The sequence below is a fragment of the Pteropus medius genome, unplaced genomic scaffold, assembly GCF_902729225.1.
Source record: "Pteropus medius unplaced genomic scaffold, Ma_sr-lr_union100, whole genome shotgun sequence".
Classification (NCBI taxonomy): Eukaryota; Metazoa; Chordata; class Mammalia; order Chiroptera; family Pteropodidae; genus Pteropus; species Pteropus medius.
Window position 1 is genome coordinate 1617483 of NW_024350325.1, and position 23544 is coordinate 1641026.

Below are 23544 nucleotides of genomic sequence, written 5' to 3' on the forward strand. Positions count from 1 at the left end.
CTTGCTTTTTTTTCTTTCTCTCTTTCTCTCTCTCTTTCTCTCTTTTCCTTCCTTCCTTCCTTCCTTCCTTCCTTCCTTCCTTCCTTTCCTTCTACCTTTCTCTTGCTATTTTTTTTTTCCACACTGACCATATATATGCTTCTCCAGTAATGGACTTCCTTGCAACTTTACAATTTTGGCAGGATTTTTGCTTCTGTGTTCACAAATACTGATTCTGACATAGCTCTCCAGTCATTTCACCTATCTAATTGTTGTCTTCCTTCAAATCAGCTCTAGTATCCAATTTGCTCAAATACTTTTCTGTTCTGCAGCCTGTGCCTACCTATGCTTTTTCCTAATTTTGCATTGTATCATGTGCACATTATCACAGTGATGATTTTTCTCTGTCTCCATACTGACACTGTCATCTTTCAGTATCAAGTTATATCTAAATAATATCCATCTGCATGTATTACTTTATTTAATAATCACAACAATGTGTAAAGACATTATTCTTACTCTTATACCCCCTTTATAGAGGAATAAGTTGAGCAAAAGACAATTTAAAAATTAACAAAGGCCACGCTGTAAGCGGTAGGTAGAATTTAAACATTAGAAATGAGATTCCAATCCTCACACTCTTAACTACTAAAGTATTTGATGTTGCATTCCTAATACACAGTGTCTAGTATACAATACACACTCTCTAAATGTTGTTTAAAGAGTGAGTGAACTATCAGTAGTGTGTTTTATTCTAGATTGACATTATAATAAAGATACTATTCAAGAACTACCATGGGCAGAACTCAAGGGTCAAAAGCAGTGCCTAGCTCCAATTAATATTTATTAATTAAATTTATTAAGGGCCTGTTATAGCATGCTTTTGCTTTGCTGTTTACTTAAAAGTGCTCACTGCTCTTGGACATTAAGATTACTCAGGTCACCTACAGAATACTATTCTTCACCTGAAGTATTCTTTCATGACTGTCATCTCTGGTTAGAAGACACACAAAAATTATAATACACCTTTTTTCTTTTTTGACTAGATGGACAGGGCCATCATGTTCTCATAAGAGCCTGTACTGGCAGAAAATGAGAATTGTTCCAGTAAAGTCACTTTTTATTTTTGTGTCTTAACTTTTTTACTTGGGAAATGAAGGAAGATTTAAGAGAGAAATATTTGCTTAACACTTAGGAAAAGTTTTGAGGATAGTGGATAATGAAATAATGATTTCTAAAACACTAGCAGATTTCCAGATAAAAGTTGCTGTGAGATGCATAGATGATAAAAAATTTTAGTGAAACATTCCATTTAATAGCCATTCACAAAAGAGGTTTAATTCTAAGAAGCACTTAAAGAAGTGCTTCAATTTAGTACTTAAAGTCCAAGTGATTATTTTAAGACTTTAAAAAATGCCAAATTGGATAGAAAGAAAATAATCAATTCATAAACATGTCACCTTTGCTAAAAATCAGGTTTTGTTTCCTAAATTTAAAATGTAGTAAGATTGTTTACTGTATAAGAAGGTAAACAAATAAGTGCCAAAGAAAGCAGAAATAAGCATGTTTCATAAAAACACAAAGTATGGTTATAGAATCATAAAAATAAGATCATGAAACACATCCCATTTTTCAATTATTTCAGTATAACTTTTAGGTAACAAATAACATAGGAGATGCTTATTCTATATTAAATACTGGAAAAGAGAATGGGATATAATAATAGGTAAAAAATACTATTTTATATTTTAATCATGTTAGTGAAAAATTGCATCGACTTAAATTTCTCTTCTACACGAAGTTGTATTGCTTTCTCTAAATGAATAGATTTACAGAGAATTCTTTAGTAAGTTAGTTATTTAGTTGGAATGATTATATATCTATAAACTATAACATTTTCCTCAAAAACAAAATGACTTTTAAATTAAATTCTTAATTATGAACTATTACCTAAGTGAATAATCTTCATTCTCATTTTCTTTCCAATGTATTTTTGGGTACCTATATCCATATTCAAGAAAAAGGCAAATTTTAAAAAATTAAGCATAACTTTTTATTTTAAAGTAGTTTCAGATCCACAATAAGTTGCAGAAACAGTATAGAGAGTTCCCATGCACCTTTCATCCAACTTCTCCCAGTTATAAATCTTTCTCAAACCAAAACTCAGGGACAAGCAAAGGTAAACTTTTAAGTCATGGATAGACAGACAGATAGACAGACATAAATAGTTAGACAGATGAATAGTTGATGATAGATAGAAGAAAGATAGATAGATAGATAGATAGATAGATAGATAGATAGATAGATGATAGATTTCATACTTTGAAGTAAAGATGGAAGAAAGGGTAATAAAAGACTTCATTTTACATGAAAATGAGGCAAATGTTTATATTTTGCTTTATTAGCTCCCTAACCTCCTGCTGATCATTCTTATCACCTCTAGACATATTATTTTTATCATGATTATTCATGCTATCTCGGCCATAATCCAGACATCCTTCTTCTCCTTCAACTTTTTGTGGAATGTTCACATCCTCTTCTCTAATTACTCACAGCCAGAATTACTTCAATAACTGGCTCAGGGTCCTCTGACTCAAGACCAGCTCCTGCCTGTTTTCTTGCTACACAAACTAGTCATTTAGTTTTGTATTTTATAGGACTTGTGCATGGATTATACATTTTTATTTATTACTGAAAACTTTATAATTTTTTTCGTATTTGTCTAACTTCTTGCAATAGATTATAAATTGCAGAAGTATAGGACCATTTTTTTCATCACTTTTGAATTCTCATAAGTGCACAATCAATTAAGCATATGGTTAAGCCTAAAAATGCATGTTGAGTGAAGCCTTACCTTCGACACTAAATGCAAATAAGGCAATTATAAAAAGACATATCTGCTTAAGCACATTTCATGAAATGCATCAGTGAATGAAAGTTTTAGGAACAATCTACATTTATTTAGAAAATATTTCTCTTCCGCATATATTTGAAAGTAAAAGAGGTAGAAAATCAAGAAAAAATATAATTTAAATAACCTAGAAAAATTAAATCTAAAGCTTAAGACCAGATGTGAAGAAAATTAAAATTAAAAAATACATGTATTATAGTGAAATACTTACTAAAAGATAAAAATCTATGGATTAAACATAGAAAAAAGATTACGAAAACCAAGCTAAACTTCTTAAATGTTGACGACATTGTGTGAGGGAACTTGGCTTTACACTGAGGCCACAAATGTGCAACACTTCTGAACAGAATGAGACCAAATGTATCAGTTATTTTTATAACTATATTATACACCACAAACATATTTATGTTTATTTTCAGGCATTTTTTAGCTTTAATTATACACATCTACATACAGAAAACTAGAAATTCACCAATCTAGCTTATAACTGGTAGCCTCCAGTGTGCTCCTAGGATTTTTTTTTTGGACTGAGGTTGTCAACTAAACCTTCGGTTTTCCAGACATATTAGCCTCATTATATATACATCTCTCTCTCCCTCTCTCTCTGTCTCTCTGTCTGTCTCTCTGTCTCTCTGTTTCTGTCTCTGATAATATATACTCTCTCTCTTTCTCTCTCTGTCTCTGTCTCTGTCTCTGTCTCTCTCTCTCTGTCTCTCTCTCTCTCTCTCTTGCCATTACCTTTAGAAACTTATGTCTTTATTGTAAAAGGTTAATATAACTTTACTTCTCCAAGGACTTTCATCTATTAGCACATTTGATTCTCCTCATATACTTCGAAATAGTTAGGACATATAACACTCTCTGTATGTTATAGATGAGTGAAGCACAGAAATGTTAAACAACTTGCCCAAGATGTCAAAGTGATTCAAAGAGAACTGGACCAACCGCTGACTGCCAAGCTGCATGCGTCCTCGTGTGCCGTGCTACGTAAGTCATAATATAATAACTCGATGTCAGCATATGAGTACAATATAAGGAGAAACCAATTTTGAAATGCAATTAGAATTCTAAACTTTTAAGGAATATAAACCTATAATATATGACAATCACTAGAGTTGCAAACTTATCTAGAAAATCTTAATAATCCTTTTAAACTCACATCAACTACCAGTTGATTCTTTACCTTTTAAACATCACTTTAACACTTTCCAAATGTTTTCATGTTGCATCTTTGTTTAATCATCCCAACAACCCTACAAGGTAGGAATTTTATTACTCATTCATTTATCAATGAGAAAGTGGAATTGCTGAAAATTTGCATGTTAATAGTGGCTTAAATCAGTAGTCTTCAATCTTTGCAGCACATCAGAATTATTTGGAAAGCTTCTAAAATTCTTACAGTGCAGGTCACATCCTATACCAAAAAAAAAAAAAATCAGAATATCTGAGAGTGGATTACAGGTATCTATACATTTTAAAGAGCCCATGTGATTCCAGTGTGCAGCAAAGTTTGGCAGCCACTACTTTAAGCAGTAGCTCCACTGCAGTTATTTGGCGTTTCTAGTTTAGTGTTTCTTCCTCTACAATCTGAAAGTACACTCACAGATAATCTTGCTATCTTCTCTTGAGACATCAACTACCAGCAGTGTTAAAAAATGATCTGAGCCTATGGCCATGCTACCCTGAACAAGCTTGATCCTGTCTGATCTCAGAAGCTAAGCAAGGTTGGGCCTGGTTAGTACTTGGATGAGAGACTACTTAAGAAGACCAGGTGCTGTAGGTGCGGAAAATTTAAAATTAAGGAATTGTAAACTGACAAGGTCTGTGAGGTCAACCAAGGTTGCCTTGCTTAAATTTTTTTTTTTTTTTTGATTTTTCATTCCATGTGTGGTTAGAAACAGATCTTTAAATAATATGCAGTCACTACAACTTTTTTGACCCTACATCAAGCTGCATCTGAAGTGGTAAGTTAACCTTCTAAGGCACTGACCTTTAAAAACCTTGATTCTATTTTTAGCTCACCTTGTCTATGGCCTATAAATTTATTCTTGTTACAACAATGAATAGAAACTCCTCTCTTTTTAATTTGAATTTTAAATCAAATGTAGAAACTTTGAACACCTTCACATTGAAAATGAAAACACAAAAGCTGTGAATCAATATAATTTTCTACAAGCTTCACATACTAACAGTCTTTGATGAGTTCAGGGGACCAAGGTACCTTCATTTTTGTGATGTAAACTGAGAGATACTGGTATATTTCCCAGAAGTCACCCCTTGATTGCTTGTTGTTGATTCTCTAAGAATCCTCAGCCCATATGTCTCCCTCTGATTCTTGGATCATGAAAATTAATTGGGAATCATATAACCCAGACACTCTGTTCTAGAAACAGATACCATTATCACCACTATACAAATATTCACAAATTAGAAATTTTCCAACTGAATCTCAGAAACATGGACATACCACGCTCACTTAATTTGGAAGAAGGAAGACCTGCTAAAAAGATCTATGCTCTGGTCTCTCACCTCTTTAGAGAGCCTGGGTCCAGAAATGAGAAGGCAAGAAGCTTCAACACTTTTATTGATTGTCTATCATTACTCAGGGTCTCTAGTAGTAAACACAAAAATTATGAATCTACATTATGCGTGGTTCTCTCTCTCAAGAAGCTTCTCAGATTTGTAGTGGTCTGATGAGGAAGGTCAGACATTGTACCAACATAAGTAAAGGAATCATTTCACTAGAAGCAGTTCCAGTATAATCGGCCAAGTTTTGCTTTTGGCTATCATTAGGCTTACCTTTTTTTATAGTGCAAAAATCGTCCTTAAAACCATCACATGTTTCACTGAACTTTTTATTTCTACATGAGAGAAGTCAATTTTCAGCTCTAACTAGTCCTTGGATTAACAGTAAAGTTATTGAAAAGTACTTTAAATAATTTAACAATGCATACTGATGGCTCTCTTTCATTTAGTCACAGTAAATTTATAAATCTTAATCAGTATAACATTTTTATGAGTCAAAGACACTTTCAGTGGGAAAAAATTTTAAATGGCATTAATAAAAGATTTATTATCTAATGAAGCTGTTTGCAATGTCCTCCTTTAGAAAAACTGACTTCTTAAAGACTGGTATACAAACAAACGGTTGTACATTAAAAATAAAATAAATTTAAAATAAAAGCAAGGCTTTCTGAATGGTACTTAATTGCCAAATCCTTTTCTATGGGGCTTACTTTGTGATCTGGTATTTGAATTCCAATATTAAATAATCTTCGCAATGCTCACAGAGCTTTGATTTTATCTTTCATGGTTTTCACAAGAAAACCATGGGTAAATGATAAAACACATGGTAAATGATAAGACACATGGGTAATAAAACTTTATGTCAGAAGGTTGCTATACTAATCTGTGATATTAACATCTTGATTAGCTAGTTTATAAATTAATAAACATATTGGATTAAGATAAGGCATATATCCCCCAGCCCAAAATTCGATGGTGCGCTAGAAAAACTAATTTTTAAGGTGATGAATACAACACTAAGTGGGGAAAAAAAGAAATAGTGTTATTAAAGCACAAAAATTTATAAGATACTTGAAAAGTAGAAAAAACACGGGAATCTAATCTATGGAGAAATAAAGTCACAAGAAATCTCTAAAACAAGTGTGAAAAAAGGTTGATAAAAACAACCTTTAGAAATGATGTGTGGAAGATTAAGGTCAGAGTCAATGGATGAAAAAAGTGGTACGTGCCACAAGAATTTAAAAAACATTCATGTTAAGCAGCAAATAGTGATGCAATTATCTCCAGATTTTAACACAAATGCAGGAACTGGGCCTGATGGGGGAAAATCCCCAGGAAATTGTTGATCCTAGAAAGATCAGGGATCTCACAAGGGAACCAAGTCCCATCTTTCAGTTACCAATTCAGACGTAAGTAAATGTAATAGAAAGATGAATAAGAATTCTCAAACACTATATGATCAAGGAACCCCAAATCGCCAACATTGGAATAAAATCAAAACCATAAAAATACGATACCAATCTCAACAGAACTAATACAAAATAAAATAAATAGAACCAACAGAGACTTGAGTAAAAATATAAATGTGTCATATATCTTCGGAGATATTTCCCCCCATAATAAAGAATCCAAAAAGCCATGTTTTGGAAAATAAAATTTTCATTTTTTAAAAATTCAACAGATAGAGATGGAGTAAATAGCAGAATGGATAATGCTGAAGAGAAAATTAATCAAGTAAAAATGATTAAATTTAGGGATTTTCTTAGAATATCAGGCAAAAAGTAGAATAAAAAATGCATATAGAGGATAAGTTAAGGAAGTTCGATCCAGAAGTTCAACAATCTTTCTAATTGAAGTTCAGAAAAGAAAATAGAAAAGATTGGGTAAGGGCTGCCTAAAAGGAATGAGAAGGAAATATATAATCCAAGTCCTTTGCTTCTCTCTTTTAGTTCACTCTAAACATTATCTTGTCTGTATTAACATCTTCAGCGTAGTTTGAAAAGACTAAATAGTATTTATTTACATTCTTAATTTTTTAAATTGTCTTGTAACATGAACACAGTGGTAAAGCTGATATTTAACTAAAGTTCAACATTTTCATTTGCCTTCATTCAACACTGTTCTGGTTTCGAGGAGCTTAGATGTAAAAGGGTATGTTCTACTTAGCCAACACAGAAATGATGTGTGGAAATTTCCATAAATTTCCTCCAAATACAATCACAAACTTAAAATTCCAAGTGAAGCAAATAATGACAGAAGAAATAGAATGACTGAGCTCTCTCCAATTAAATATAACCAATATGCTGAACACTGTAATGTTCTTAGTACAGAAAGTTGACAAGATACATATATAAGAGGTAAAGACTTTCATATCTTAACAACTTCTTCTCTTTCTCCATCATGTAATCTCACATCTTCATAACGTTAGCAAACTATTTTCCTCATAGTTGCCAAATCGTCTTTATTACTCTTAAACCTGTTTTAAATATATGTAAATAATGAGCACCTGGTTTATTTGTTTTTCCTATGGCAACAATAAATAATTGGTAGTGCTTTTCCTCATTCCTCATTCATAAGTTCTATGGCAAATACTCCATATGGCAGAGGAGATCCATTTCTGCATTTTTGTTTGTTAGGACTGAAAATGCCACTTCAAGTAGGTGTGCTAATGTTTAGAGTAGAATCAAGATTTATTAAAACTATTCTACAGAGCAACTTTATACAGAATTTATGAACTGTAAAAGTGCTGTAAAGGTCACTTGAGATGCAAAAGTTTAATTTGAAGTATCATGTTATGGTACAGAACTGCTATACTCAATGTTTGTTAAAATAAATAGTTTAGGATATTTGTCTCAGTCTGTGGAGTTTATGAACTTCAAATGAAATCATTTCATATTTTCTAATAGTTAACATAGGTTTGGTTTCTTTACTATTTATTCACAAATCCACGATTTATATCATGTGTAAAACAGTGAAGAAAACTGACACAAATTTGATTTCATTTTCAAAATTCACTGTTGTTTCACAGAACAGACTGCATATGATTACTTACTCAACTTTCAACACTTATTATTTCAGATTATTACTTATTCCTCTTTTGATACCAAGATCTGTGGAAATGGATAGTTTCTCAAGAGATATTAAAAAATTAAAAAGACTAATTATTTGTAACAGGAGCATTTGGGAAAGCATTGCTAAACCAGATTATGGATTATAAAAGTGTCTTCAGTTTTTATACTATATTTGAATTATGCAGACATGTACAAAATTATAGAGCAATCCAAGTAAGTAAAATGTAAAAAATAATATCAATTTTAGAGAGTTATAATTCTTTAGTCTTATAAATATTATATAACAAAAGTATATTAAAATAGAAAGATAATATAAACAAGAGTAAACGTTTTTAAAAATTTTTTGTCATATATATTTTTAATGTAAATACAGTATAAATAATTTTTCTACCATTTGATTATGCATCAAAACCAATATTTATTATCAAAGATCTAAAATATAGAATCAATATTATTTAATTTATGTGAAATTTCTGAATCGTATTGTAATAAAGTATAGTTTTGCTATAGTGTTTACATTGTAAATCTTAGACTATGAAATACTGGACTCATCACTTGATCAATTTAAAAATTTGATAATCATAGTTTCATTAAACACAAGGGAGTATCATGGTATTATATAATTCTGTTCTCTTTTTTGAAATAAAGATGGTGAAGATGATATATCTTTATAATAACCAGGACTGGAAATTTCTTCCCATCATGTAAAAAAATATATCTAAAATGTTTTGAATTAATGAAGAAGTATAAATTAGTAGTTACGAAACTGAAGAGGATGTAGAATACAGCATTAAAAAAATAAAAAAAATAAAATAAAAATAAAATGTTTTGGGTTCCTATAAGTTACTAAGCATTTCGCTAAGCTACTTTTTGAAATTATTGTTTTTTTCTTTCAACAACCCTATATGAGCGATATTATTATTATCAATATCTTCAGGATGGGAATACTAAAGCTTGGAGAGTTTAAATAATGTGTCTAAAGTCACATAGACATATAGTGGAACTAACATTCGAACCAGTGGTTTAAGTTTATTTTCTTAAAAATACATCACACTCTATTGTATCGTATTCATGCTAAGGTCTGTTAGGGCAGGACATGACAAAACATTTAGGCAAAAGAATCAGAGGTTATTGTGGAAGGTATAAATGTTTCAATATGGAGGATTGTCTTGTTCTGGAGTATTTAGAGTATGTCTCTACCTGAAGTTGTAGGTAATGTATGAAAAGAGTAGCATAGTTCATTTCATTACTTCAAGTTAGTTTTCCACTATGCACTTCTCTCCCTCTCACATAGTCCAACGTACACAGTTTCTTCATGCTGTTGTAAATCTCACTATCTACCTTTCTTTGGCTTCTTATATCAGGGTTATGCTTTTCCATGGAATCCAAAAAACCAATAACACCCATCTCTTTGTTTTGAGAACTTTTGAATAAAATGGTTATTTTCTTGGCTAATAATTCCACAACTTAGATCAGAAACCCATCGGGATCATACTTTGCCTTTAGATCACACTTTGTGTAGGAGAGACATATGCTTCTATCACAATAATGCCACTGATATTTTTGTTTTTTTGTAAGTAGTGTCAAATCTAATGGATATATTATTCTCTGCATTTTCCTTAAGTCATTTTATTTAATCTATGTCCGGTCTCATCATACAGGAATTGTTATGCTTACTTTAGAAATTAGAAAACTGAGATTTCAGTCTTGTCTACTTTCTAGTAAAATAACAGAATTTTCAGCATAAGTTTATCTGGCTTCAGCACTATATATTCTGCACTAATCTCTGTCATTTCATATAATGATGCCTTCTGAGGATACTATCAGTGCCTGAAACATTGATTAGTTCTTTGTATACCACCTTACATAGAACAGATGGTTAATAGCTAATAGCTATTTGTCATCTATTACTTTCAGTTGATAAGACTTAGATAAAATGGGCAAAGTAACTATAGGTAAGGGAATATGTAAAAAATGGCAGATATTGCTGCCTATCATCATTAAAAGAGTTCCTAAACTTTTGATGTGAATTCATACATGTACAAAATCATGACAAAATGATGAGGATAACTGTTAGATAAAAAGTAGTTTCAAGAAATGACAACACAATAAAGTAAAAAATGTCCTTGGAAATATATTTTAAAATACTAAGTTCTTTTTGTATCCTTAGTACATTTGTCTTTTCAGAACAAATTTAACACGGATTATTTTCATCTTCTGAAAAATTAAATTACATAATATTTTTCTTAGTGTTTTGTTATAAACTCAAAACTTTGAAGAGGAACTTCCAGAAAAACATGATTTTATAGCCTCTATCTGTAGAAAAAAGGGAAAAAATAGATGAAAAAGTATTTAACCTACATGATATGAATATGGGAGGAGACAATACCAAAGTTATTTCAGTAAAACTGCAGAATATTGAAAACAGGAAAATGTTTCCTTCTTTTGGCGCAGGAGAGAAAATCACCACTTTTTTTTTTTTTTTTTTTTTGGAGGAAGATACTGACCATGACTGAGCCATTCTACTCTGAATTACCCCTGGATGATCAGGCCAATAGCTATTAGGGATAGTGCAAATTGTGAACACAGAGACAAAGGAAACTAGAGAGAGAAGATGAAGAAAACATCAAAATGAAAAATAAAAAGACAAGGAAAAGGAAAAATCAGAGAATAAGAAAATGTTTTAAAATGAAGATAAGAACAATGTTTGTCTTTTTAAAAAAATAATCAATATCCAAGTGTCACAATATCTGTCTAATATGTGTTACAGAGGAAAAGAAGAAACGGCATGTAGAAGTTATCGAAGTAACTACATAATTAAATTTTCTATTAACTGAAAATTTCTCAATGGATAGGATCAAAAGAGTGTCCAGGACAATGAAAGAAAAGAACTGTCTCATGAACAAATCATGAAATGTCAGAACACTTAATATAAATTTAAAACCCTATAAGCTTACAAACGGTGAGTGGCGGGGAGGCGGGGCATGAAAGAATGACTTCTAGAGTGGCTTCAGAATCCTGTCCAGCATAATTAGATTTTAAAAGATGGTGAAGCCAAGATTTAATTTCCTAGAGGAAAGGATTTTTGAAGTAAAATCCTGTACCCATACTATCTATCATTTAAATGTTATGATAGAGTAGAAATATTTTGAAATATCCTAGGGCTAAAATACATAACTCTATGTTATTATAGACTATGCTTCAGAACGATTAAGTGAAATAGACTATAGAAAAGAAAAAATCCAACAGAGAAGCATGCTTGAAGACTAGAATAGAAAAAGAGTCTGTATTGGAGCAGGGGATGTAGAAATTAGGTCTCCAAGTAATAAAAAATAGATGGATAGATTTATGATATGAAAATTAAAAATTCAGAGTAGGTCACTGTGAAAGTAGTTCTGAGATGAATAGTGATAAGTATGTAGAAAACTAAGCCAATGGAAAAAATACTTAAAAAATTACTTCTAAGGAAAAAATAAAATGGTGGTCTACAGAAATAATCAATACTTATAGGTCATATTCATGTAAACAGTAGTTCTTGATTTAATCAAAAAGATATTATCTAATAATACTGAGGTGTAGGAAGAAGTTGGGAAACAGCATTAAAAAGAGACAGAAATCTCAAAAATAAGTTAATAGATGATGTTTAAATTGATAATTAGTGCCACAAAAATATTTCTAAATTATCATAATTAGAAATATGGAGGTACCGTGCCTTTAATATTCAAAACTATTTAAATTACTTTTTTTTAGAATTTATGACTTACCATGCTACAGCTCAGAATGGTGAATCATTTTGCAAAAAGGAATAGATTCTGAATCAATTTTTTATTTACATGAGAGCCAACACCTTTTACTTTTCTTCTTCAATCACTGATCAATGGTACAGCTGACTTTCACTGAAAATCATGTCATCAAATTTTTTATCTGGTCAACTTTTTGCTGATGATGATAAAACATATGACCATAAACGAGATGCAGAAGTTCATGCTTTGCCAAAGTATTTCCCTCTGCCGTGTAGGTCCTAATTATGAAGGACATAAAAATAGACCTCTCCTCTCTATTACAGACTAACAATTTAACCCTTCTGATTCATCTCTACTCTTAATAATCAAAGAAGACACTTTCAGGATGATGACAGGAAGACAACAAAGACTCATTGAGAGGACTAATAAATAGATCTTTTTTCCTGAATGTCAGATAATGAATATACTGTGATATGATTTTCTTAATTATGATAATTTAGAAATGAATATACTGTGATATGATTTTCTTAATTATGATAATTTAGACATGATGTGTTTGAGAGCTACTGATTTAAATGAAGCATTATTTTAGCAATATCTGAATATGGATTTTGATAAGAATAAGCTTTACACTTATATATACCTAACCGGAAAGCAAATTGTTGTATAATTATTATTTAGCATGTTTCATCAATCATTTTTCCTAATTCGAAGGGTTAGCTTTAAGATGTATGATTTAAAATTTATACTGTCTTGAGTATTTTTTAGTACTGATATAATTTAATTTTCAGTTTCTATTTTAACAAGTGGAGTCGAGAAAACTACATTTTATACTTTTTAAAATATTATTCACTACCATTTCATTGTAAAATGATGCAATCAAAAAAGTAACAAGCTCCTCTATCTCATTGTTTTTTAGAGCCATTTTTTAAAGAAAAAATCATATCTTATTTTGACTTTATTTTTATTTAAAAACATTTATGATGTATTTCTTTCATCCTGTGGAGCCTGAAAATCTCCTTTGGAAAGTTTTTCTTTCATGTGATAAAATCTCTCTACATTATAAAAGTTAAGGCCACATAGTTTTGTGGCTAGATCAAAATGAATAGGTGTTTTGGGGCCACAGGGCAAAACAGAAAAGACAAAAGAATTCTAATTAATTTATTCTTCATTTAAATTATTTTGTAACAAAGAAATGGTTTTATTTTATGCATTGGTTAGAGTTTTCCCCTTGTAAAGTGATGATCTACACTGCCAATAAATGATAATAAGTTATTAAAATCAGACATATTTTAGAAATATTAATATAGTTTATTTATTAATGAACACTACTGACTTACACAGGGGAAGAAAAAGGTTTTCTTAGACTCTCTTAGGGTACCTGGTTGGGTCTGCAAATTAAACTGACAAAAACAAATTAACAGGAGAAAAGCATAAAAATGTTATTGACTTTTTATATGTACATGAAATCCTTCACATGAGAATGAAGACCCAAAGAAGTGACCAGAGCAGGAAGCTTTTATACCTTTTAGACAAAGAAACAATACATTTGTGAAGAATTGACAAAGCAGAGAGATTTGAGCTAAAAGTAGTAAATGGTGAAGAGCTGATTGCAAAGATAAGAGTTGGTTTACAAGTTTAGTTTGTACAGATTTCTGGGTCCCAAATTCCCCATCTCTCGTGATAAAAATGTATTTTTCCTTTTGTAACAGAGAGGGAACCTTTCACCTGAGAGCTTTATCTCAGGCTTTCAGTGCAGAGCAATGTGGGGGTCAGAGTGACCTTCTTGCTTCTGCCATTTTTTTCAAATTCCTTCAGTTTAAGATTGAATATGTAGAGGCACCAAATTTTAGAGTAGCATGTCATGAACCACATCACTTATAACAAATGTAAAATTGCATATTTAAAGAAATAAGCATCATATATGAAGAATATGAGTCATTTTGTGTTTTTATATTTTATAAAAATCTATTTTATATGTTTTATTAGGATTCCAGCTATGTATTGAGAATAAATTATAAGAGGCAAGGGTAGAAAGAGACGTTAGAAAATTGTTGTTTGGAGCTGTGGAGTGTGTGAGCTCCTAGTTGCATGTTGTCACTGAACCTATGAAATGTGGCAAGTCTGAATTGAAATGGGCTCTAAGTGCAAAATACATCCCAGATTTCAAAGACTTAATATGAAAAAAAAATAGCAGTATGTCATTAATATTTTTAATTGATTACATGTTGAAATATTTTAATTACTTTGAGTTAAATATCTTATCAAAATCAATTTCTTTATTTTTTTCTTTTTAATGTGGCTTCTGGAAACTTTAAATTATGCGTATGGCTGCATTTTATTTTCAGTCAGCAACTCTGGTCTATTGAGAAGTTATCAGACTCTGGATATATTTAGAATGTAGAGCCACCAGAATAGATTAGATATGGAGTTTGAAAGTATGGAATCAAGGATGACTACAGGCGTTTTTGTCTGAACAACTTGGAAGCTGGAGTTGACATTTTTAAATCAAAATGGAAGAGTAGAAGGAGCAGTTTTGGAGAAAAAAATCATAAGTTAGTTTGGGATGTGTGAAGCCCAAAACATCATAAATTGGAAATCTGAAAGGACAAAACTATATGTCATGCTCACCTCTAGTCTCATTAGAAGCTGCCAATTAAAGCAGGATAACTTGAATGTCCTTAGTCTTTACCAGTGTGGGTACAAACGAGATCATATTAAGACAATTTTTCTTGGCCTTTACTTTTATGATGGGTAAACTTCACGTTACCTTAAAGTCCTCCTCGATTGTTTTTGTTTGTTCATGCTTCTGTAAAGATATCATGTTAATCCATCAAGTAAAAATGTTATTCTGCCATCTGAGCCAAAGATGGCACCCAATGCCCAGGATATCATGGTCTATGGAATAGTGAGACAACAGCACAGCATTATGTGTGTCAGATATTTACTTTAATGATTTCCTCTATAGTCCCTGAACAGAGTTATATCTGTTTTCCAATTCCACTACACCTCCATGTATATCAACACGAGAAGTACATATTGCATGGGTGACTGGCCATCAGGCCAGCAAACAGCCAGAGTTTAAATGCTAATATAAAGCTCACTGAAAACACTCTGTTATAATTAGCTGAAGGAATTTTTTCCTAGTTTCTCATCCTCAGCTATAAGAAGTTTTGTCTTTAACTGAGGCTTTCCTTCTTGTATTATTGTGTGGGCCAATTGAACAGAAGATGAACTGTACATTAGACAGAACTGGATTTGTAGAGGCTGAGAATTTGAGAAGTTATCCTGAATACCTGAAACAACATATCCAAGCAAGATGTATGTAGACACTTTTCATAATGAAAACAGATAACTCTATTCAGATTTTTAATTTATTATCATAATGACTATTTTTGTTAACAAGACCAAAATATATTTTCGACTCTTAAAAGTGTTTTTAACGATTACACTTTAGCATCCAAAATATATGAACTATATTTTGATTCATGTATGTCAGACTTTATATATAGCAAAATGTGTTATAATTGAAACTCTGATTTGGTTGGCTTCCTTGTCAACTCTGATGTAACAGTAAGGGGACCTGCCAACTTTGAGTTAGCATGAAAATTAACTTACCTTTACAACTATTTTCCAGCAAAAAAATTAGAATGCAAATAGCAGGCTGAATATTTAGTTCATCAAGAAGAATAGTGTTTGAAATACTTACTCTTTGGTTTTCATAATTTTGTGGCTTAATTAAAATATGGTTTAAAGAAAATTTGAAAAAACATTTTAATTTTTAGTTCACTAAATTCATATTAATCTCACAAGAAAACTTAATTTCCGATACCATTATTTATTCTTTATGAATACTTGAACAGATGTTAGTTTATAGTTAATATTTAATTTTCTTATTAAAATTTATTCCTAAATTATAAATTCACAATAAAAGTGTTTTGGAATACGTCTGTATTCTTACGTAGTTTAAAGTTCTCATATATTACAAAATCAGGAGTACTTCAATGAAAATAATTTAATTTGTTTATTAAAGAATAATTCCTAAATCTCAAATAGCAAGCAATCTGTTAATGTAGTTTTATGCTACATGTATGTAAGAAAGTGTTAGCAATTTTATTTTTTTCAAAGAAGAATTTGTCATTTGGTAATTTCACTAATAAAGATGGTCTTCTGTCACAAACTAAATTTTATGACTAGAGTTGTTTGCATATGACATTAAGACTAGCACTACCTTTTGTTAAAGTTCTGTTTTTCTTTAAATAACATTAATGGCCTTAGAATAAGAAGTTACAAATATATAGACTGTGTTTAATTTGAATAACAATGTCTATATATTATCTCAATGATCCCAAGCCCATTTAGATATTTTTAAAGAATATTGCCCATGACAGAGCTCTATTTTAACTCCTATTATTAAGCGCATGAAAGCACATGCGCACGCGTGCACACACACATACACGAATTCACAAACACACACTTCCTATTGGATCCGGTAATCTTGGAAATCTCAAATAGGCTAATAAGAAATACCTATTTTACTGTCTTACAACCCAAATACTTTATTTTCTTTGATTCCATATTAAATTACAGTACTGGAAGTTAATATATTAAAGTCATCAGCTGTGCCATCAGCATTCACAACTTCAATCTTTAAATGACATCTCTTGGGTTTTAAATTTAACCAAACTAATAAAGGAAAAGTCAAATATTCCAGAGACAATGTTTTTAGCAAATGCAATACCCTACAACTGAACTAGAAAGCAAAAAAAAAAAAAAAAGCAAAGCACCCTCAAAACAATCAAAATAAATGTTACATGGTGCATAACTATATGCACTTTACTAATAGGAGATATTTACAGAACCACATCATTATTTCATCACACGCAATTCTGTAATTACTTGGGTCTCAAAGTCTTATTATGGAACACAAAAAATAAGTACAAGATATTTTCCTAGAAGATATTTTCCTTAGTAGTATATAAAAAACACCAAAACACTTAACAATGAGAAAAAAAAAAACTTGTAAAATAAAACCATTTAATAAAGGTATTTCAATAAAAATTGAAAGTACTCTTAGTTTGAGATGAACAATCAAATTCATAAGACAATATAGGCTCCGGCCAGCAATATTCTTAGGTGTAAGGAAGAATACAAGACTGAAAACACAACATGAACAAAAATATCATAGTAGAGATCCCAGACATGACCTCAAAATATCTTAGTAATTCCACATTAGGACGAGAGCAATAATGGGAGATGAAATTATAAAGGTGTGGATCACCTCAGTTCGAGAAAGTTATTAGCAATAGGTATGTGAAGAACTCCATTATCTAGTGAAGCTGCACTCTAAGCAGGATAGTTAACTTTCAGTTATTATTATTTGATAAGTAATCATAGTAATTAGGTAGAAGTGATCTTGTTTGGATTCTCACTTATGTTGCATCCAGTGTTCTTTAATTTTCTCAAGTTAGTCTTGTAGGAAGGATTTGACCAAAGACCAAATTCCTAGACATGTAAAGCTAGAGTAAAGGCCATGCTGTGATAAGATTATTTTAACACCCATTAAAAATGATAACTTAAAAAATAGTTCTCAGCTAATAAAGACACGTTTTCAAAGTATATTTTAAAGTTAATAACAATGCAAATTTGTAGAGTCTTAGCCATATGTTATTTTGCATTTAGAAAAATAAGATTTGGGTGATAATTTTTGTCTTTATTTTCTGTTTTATTTAATACCATTATACTTCCTTTTCTAATTTCTTAAATTTTAAAATTTATTTTAAAAATATTAAGCCCCACTCTGTTTGAGTGAAACATCCCCTTCTACCTTTAAAGAAACGAATTGTGCAATATATTGAGACTAGTAGGTCCTTTTTATTATTACTTATTAAGTATTCTTGGTTATCTGCTAATTTATTGGTTAAATAAATTTAATAAAGTATTTTCTTCTATAAATAACTATCTCAACTCTTATGAGAATGCAAATGAACAAGAAAATTTCAATCTAATTGTCTGTTCAGTGAAGACATTTTCTTTAGAGAGAAAACTTTTGGGACCTCAAAAAATCCACCCTTGTCCTTCAGAGAAGGAACTTACATTTTCTTTTTTGAATTTAAAATTAAAAAAGATAAATTTAATAAGCCTATACTTCCATCTCTCATAAATGATATTTAGCATTTTATAAAACAAATATATATATTTTTAATATTGCTATGTTATATAGATTAGGCAGTTGGAGTTGCAGCTACATAAACACCAGGGCAGGCAGATATCAAAGCTACATTAAATCATTTTTAATGGCCACGCATTTCTAAACCTAGAGGCTATATAGGGAGTTTCTGAATTAACAGTGGATTGAAACTCTGCTCAGTAAAATATAATTTCTACCTCAGAACAGATGTTTTTAAACATACTTCTCATCATCAAAAGCTGTGTTACCACCATTGGAAATATATTATGTGTTATTTATCAAATATATATCTGGTAGTATTATAATAGGGAAAGGCACTGATCTCAGAAGCGAAAGCCTTGAGGCAAGTGAGGAAATTCTTCCAGATTAAAAATAATAATAATAATCATAAGTACCACTTTAAATCATACTATACTTTTTTTCAAAATTGTGCTATTGCTTAAATGAAGAGAATAACTTCATATATTCAGAATGTTGGTTAAGAATGATTTTTCTCTGTCATAAATAGACCAGAAGAAATTGAATTTACAACACATCAGATTTGGGTATTAATATACAAGTGACTAAATATAATTCTTGGCTTGAGAAAATAACCACTAAGCCAATGAACATTAATTTTACAGAATTATTTTGTATTGAAAATGTTCACTAATATTCACTTGAAATTTCTTTTTTTTTTCTCATAGTGATGGCTGCATTTCAAATTCCGTGAGCATCAAAAGCAGCATCTGCTTTTGATGTACATTCACTTCGGGGACATAGGGAAGAGAGACAATTATCTAAAAACTTCAAGCCAAAATACACTCATGATTTATTTACTCAACTATTCTTATATTCAACAGTGCATAAACTATAAGTTATCGTTTCATAAACTATCACTGTATTTTTCCCAGGATAGAAATAGATAAATTTATGGATTATATCTCTGAAGCAATTCAGCTTATAATTTTTTCTGGATATTTATTTTCAAAAGTGGCATTGTATTTTATCTTTTAAAAATATTCTTATTTTTAAGAATAATAACTTAAAATATAGTCTAAATATAGTATAATAACTTATTTAAAATCAAAGACTAGATCATGTAAAGTAATATTGAGAGAAAGATATTGACAAAATATGAAATAAATGAAACAGAGATTCTTATTTTTTTAACAAAGAAAATTAGTTATAGAAATCCTAAAACAATGACAAGCCAGAAAGGCATAGAAAGTGTCTTTTGCTTCACACAGTTGGTTTCCTTGTAAAAACTGAAAGCAAATCTCTTTCAGCCTGTGACTCAGTTTAAAAGTGAAGTGTAGGGATGAAAATTGTAAGATACATATACACCTGTCTTTTTTTGCAATAAAAAAGGAATGAATAAGGTGACTTATTTCTTAAACTTGTTCTATTACTTCTCACCTTGGTGCCACTTGAAAATGTCAAAATATTTCAACCATACTGTTCATTAGGATTACTTGGAGAAAAAATAATTTTCTTGTCAAATGTCTTCATAATGGATGACAATGTCATATGGGTCCTGGACAGACTTTCTGAAAGACATCTCAGTATATTTGAACAGCATTGAATGTATCTTGAAAATAATGAGGCACCTACCTGATCGTTAGTAAATTTATTTTAATAAATACTGAAATGAACAGACTGAGCCATCTGTGTTCTTCCTGCTAGCAATAAAAAAGGCATTTGTTTGATGATGACATATTTCTCAGAGTACACCAAGTTTTTCATTTTATGATGGTATTTATATGACTTCCTCTAAATGAAATAATGCAAGATGTTTATTATTTCAGCATCTGCTCCTATATTTTCTTAGCCACTTGAACAGTGATTCACATTTCTTTGAAAAAAAAATTGCTTGATTGTTTCATCTTATGGTTACACAGATAAGCCTGTTTTCTTTTTAACACATTCTTCACTCTCAAGCCAACAAATACTATAAAAGAGAAATGTAGGTTTTTACAAATTAAGAAACAGAGAAAAAAGTATCATAATAAAAATTATTTATAAACAAATTCTTAGGTATTTCATTTATTGTTATTGATATAGTCATACTCTACTTTGTTTGAAAGAATTTAATGTGGCTGCCCTGCATTATATTTTGCAAAGCTTCTCATGCATCCAACTACGGAATAAAAAAAAAATGTTCACAGTTGTTATTACCCTTATTGTTATTGTTGTATTCACAAATCACTAAACCTCAAATGCTTACCTATATTTATGTACTAGAGAGGTAAGATATGGCAAATATTGTAAGCATTTACTTGAAGACTCAACCTCATAAAATCTCCTCAATTGATCTATCACCATGCTGCATTCTGACAATTACCGCACCGCTCTCAAACACAGCCTCTAACATATTTACACACATTTGTACCAACATATTTTTGTAAGACTTCAGGAAAGTCACCTCTATTTCCCTTAATTATATAATGTATACTGAATATAGGACCGTGGAAGAATAAATAATTTAATTAAACTAACTGCAATGAATGGGAAGATGTTTACATTAATACTCTACTTAAAAAAAACAATACAATAAATACCTCATTCGAGAGTATGATATATTATGTAACTCATAAATTGGAATGCTACTCAGCTAACACACGTCTGACCATCCAACGATACAGGGCCATATCAACCCAGTCTGATTTCTTAGTGCCCTTGCTCCATCAGCTGGTTGGTAAAAATTTAGCTTTCATTTTGGCTTATAAGGATTTCACATCCTGAGAAAAATATAAATCTTCACAAGTTAACCAAATGCTTTTTATATTACTGTTACCTCAAAACTCTACCTTTCCTTTTTTATTTATATATGCCTTTCATATTTATGGGAATTGCTATATTCCTAAATATTTTACCTAGAAGAAGACATTATCAAGAAAGGATATATAGGATTTAATGTTTGAATGAGAAAGAGAAATGCAGATAGTCGACATTTCTAATATTAAAAGAGAGTTATCTTGGAACAAATTGAGATAAAAAGTTGGATTTTGGATGTCTTGAGATTCAGGTAATAGTAAGGCTAGTTTTAGTTACTAATTAATCCAGCGAATTACACTCACAAACACCTTAAATATTCTCACCTGTTATGACTATGGGTTTTATTTAATAAGAAAGCACTACTAATTTTTTACCGAATAAAACATAAAAGTTAATTTAACACTTTAGTATGGGTAGGTAGTAAGAAGGATGACAAAACTACTATCTTAGTATTAGCAACATGTCATTTCTAAGCCAAGTATCTAAATCTTCTCATTGGAAGTGATATACTGGCTCAGGTTACAGAAGAATCTTGATTGTCTTGAGAGCCTAAAAACCACCCCAGGTTGGGTCTATATCAGAGCAAGCCGAAACTCTGAGTCAGTTTTTAAAAAGTTCCCTAATTCTCTTAGGTCAGGGAAATCTGTTCTAGTTCCCAAAGGTTTCTAATATGAGATCCCTTGCTGTTAGAGTATATAAGCCAAACTTACCCAATTGCTTGCGAAGAATGCATTAAAACAAGGCCGACAGGAGTTTCCGATGGCTCTTAGAGCTAATCTAAAATATGAAACCAAAGGAAATAAAGAGAACTAATTTGGGTAATAGAGCAAGTCTACCCAAACTCACAAACTATGTGTCTGAGTTCTTATTCCATTTCATTTTGGTAATGGGAAAAAAGGCTTGGGGCAAATACACAAAGCTAATGTATGTTTCCTTCTTTTAGATCAGAGCTATACTGGCTGAACTTCTCCAGCAAAAAAAAACAAGTTCAATCTAAGCTTGAAAAATCTATTATTTTACTTTCAGGATGAAATCACTATTATTCGCAATCCATGAAACTTATTAACTTTCTAAGCAGAAAATCATCAAAATTATAATCTAAAATCTCAAAATAATCTTTCTGAAACAAACAAAACCACAATCTTTCAGTGTAAATGAATGGTTAATTCTAAGAAATTCTATTCCCAGTTTCCTGAGAAATTCTTTACAGCTACAACATACTTTGTGCTTGCAATGTTTATTAGGGAGAAGAGGAAGATAATATAAAGAAAGCAATAACTATAAATGTGACATTTATATTTTAATGTGGCATTTTTTAATGTACATATCTGACAATTTTGAAAGCAGAGAGAGAAAATCTTTTATACCTTTCAATACTGACCTACGTAATAAAAGGCTGCTACTAGTGACAAGTTTAAATTGAATACAACCTATAATTATGTTAGCAGCATGATAATGTCTACTGCTTATCTACACTAATAATCTCAAGTAACAAAAAAAGCTGCTATTTTAAGTCAGTTACACACTGTTTCTCAAACTAGGTGAGAGAAAAGCAAAATACGTTTTGATTGCTAAGAATTTTGAAAGTGTTGTTTCCCATCTCGTTGAAATGATAAACTATGATACTTGACTTAAATTCATTTACTTCGATTGTCATGCTTTAAACTTTAATAAATGAGAAACTTTTTCAAAAAGTCATATTAAAAATCTTCAGAGATAAAAAAAAAAGCCTAACATACTATAGTTCTATTATGTCTCCCAGAGATAAAGAGAAGTAGCTCATCACATTTCTAATTAAAATGCTCCAATAGAAAGCACATCACTTTATGAGGCCCACTTGTAAGACTGGATGTGACACTAATGTGTGTTTACTAAGGTAAATTATGAAATTCTAACAAATATAACTAGGAGTTCACAGGTTAGCTATCATAATAATTATATTCTATAAGTATTAATGACTATTTTTCATGATCATTAATGGAAATTACTTTTTAATTGTTTTCATAGCATAATCACCCTCTTACCTATTCTAGTAAATATCTATTTATTATATTTGTCTCTACATTTCTGAGGGTTATTTAGGAATGCGCTCGTAGCACTCTATCACTAGAAAAGTATTAAAAGTTTTTAATTATGCCTTACTAGAGTCAAAAAGGTAAAATATAAAGTTTTTTTTTCATGTTTAATAATAGTCTTTTCTAAAGATGATCAATAATGCTGTTTTATGGGATAGGTAAAGAATCCCTTAGAAAATTTCAAATTAATTAGCCATTTCCCAAACATAATGAATGAGTACCTCCCACTGATTTTTAGTGCTTCCTAATTTTGGAATGTATAATATTTACACAGTAGATCTGTTTAAGGGCT

General features: G+C 30.7%; 2 pseudogenes; one reads left to right on the forward strand and one right to left on the reverse strand.

Annotated features, from left to right (window-relative positions):
* Positions 1 to 23544, reverse strand: part of LOC120583785 (UPF0711 protein C18orf21 homolog) — a 159656-nt pseudogene that overhangs the window by 104934 nt on the left and 31178 nt on the right.
* LOC120583958 (uncharacterized) lies at positions 4555 to 4673 on the forward strand (annotated as a pseudogene).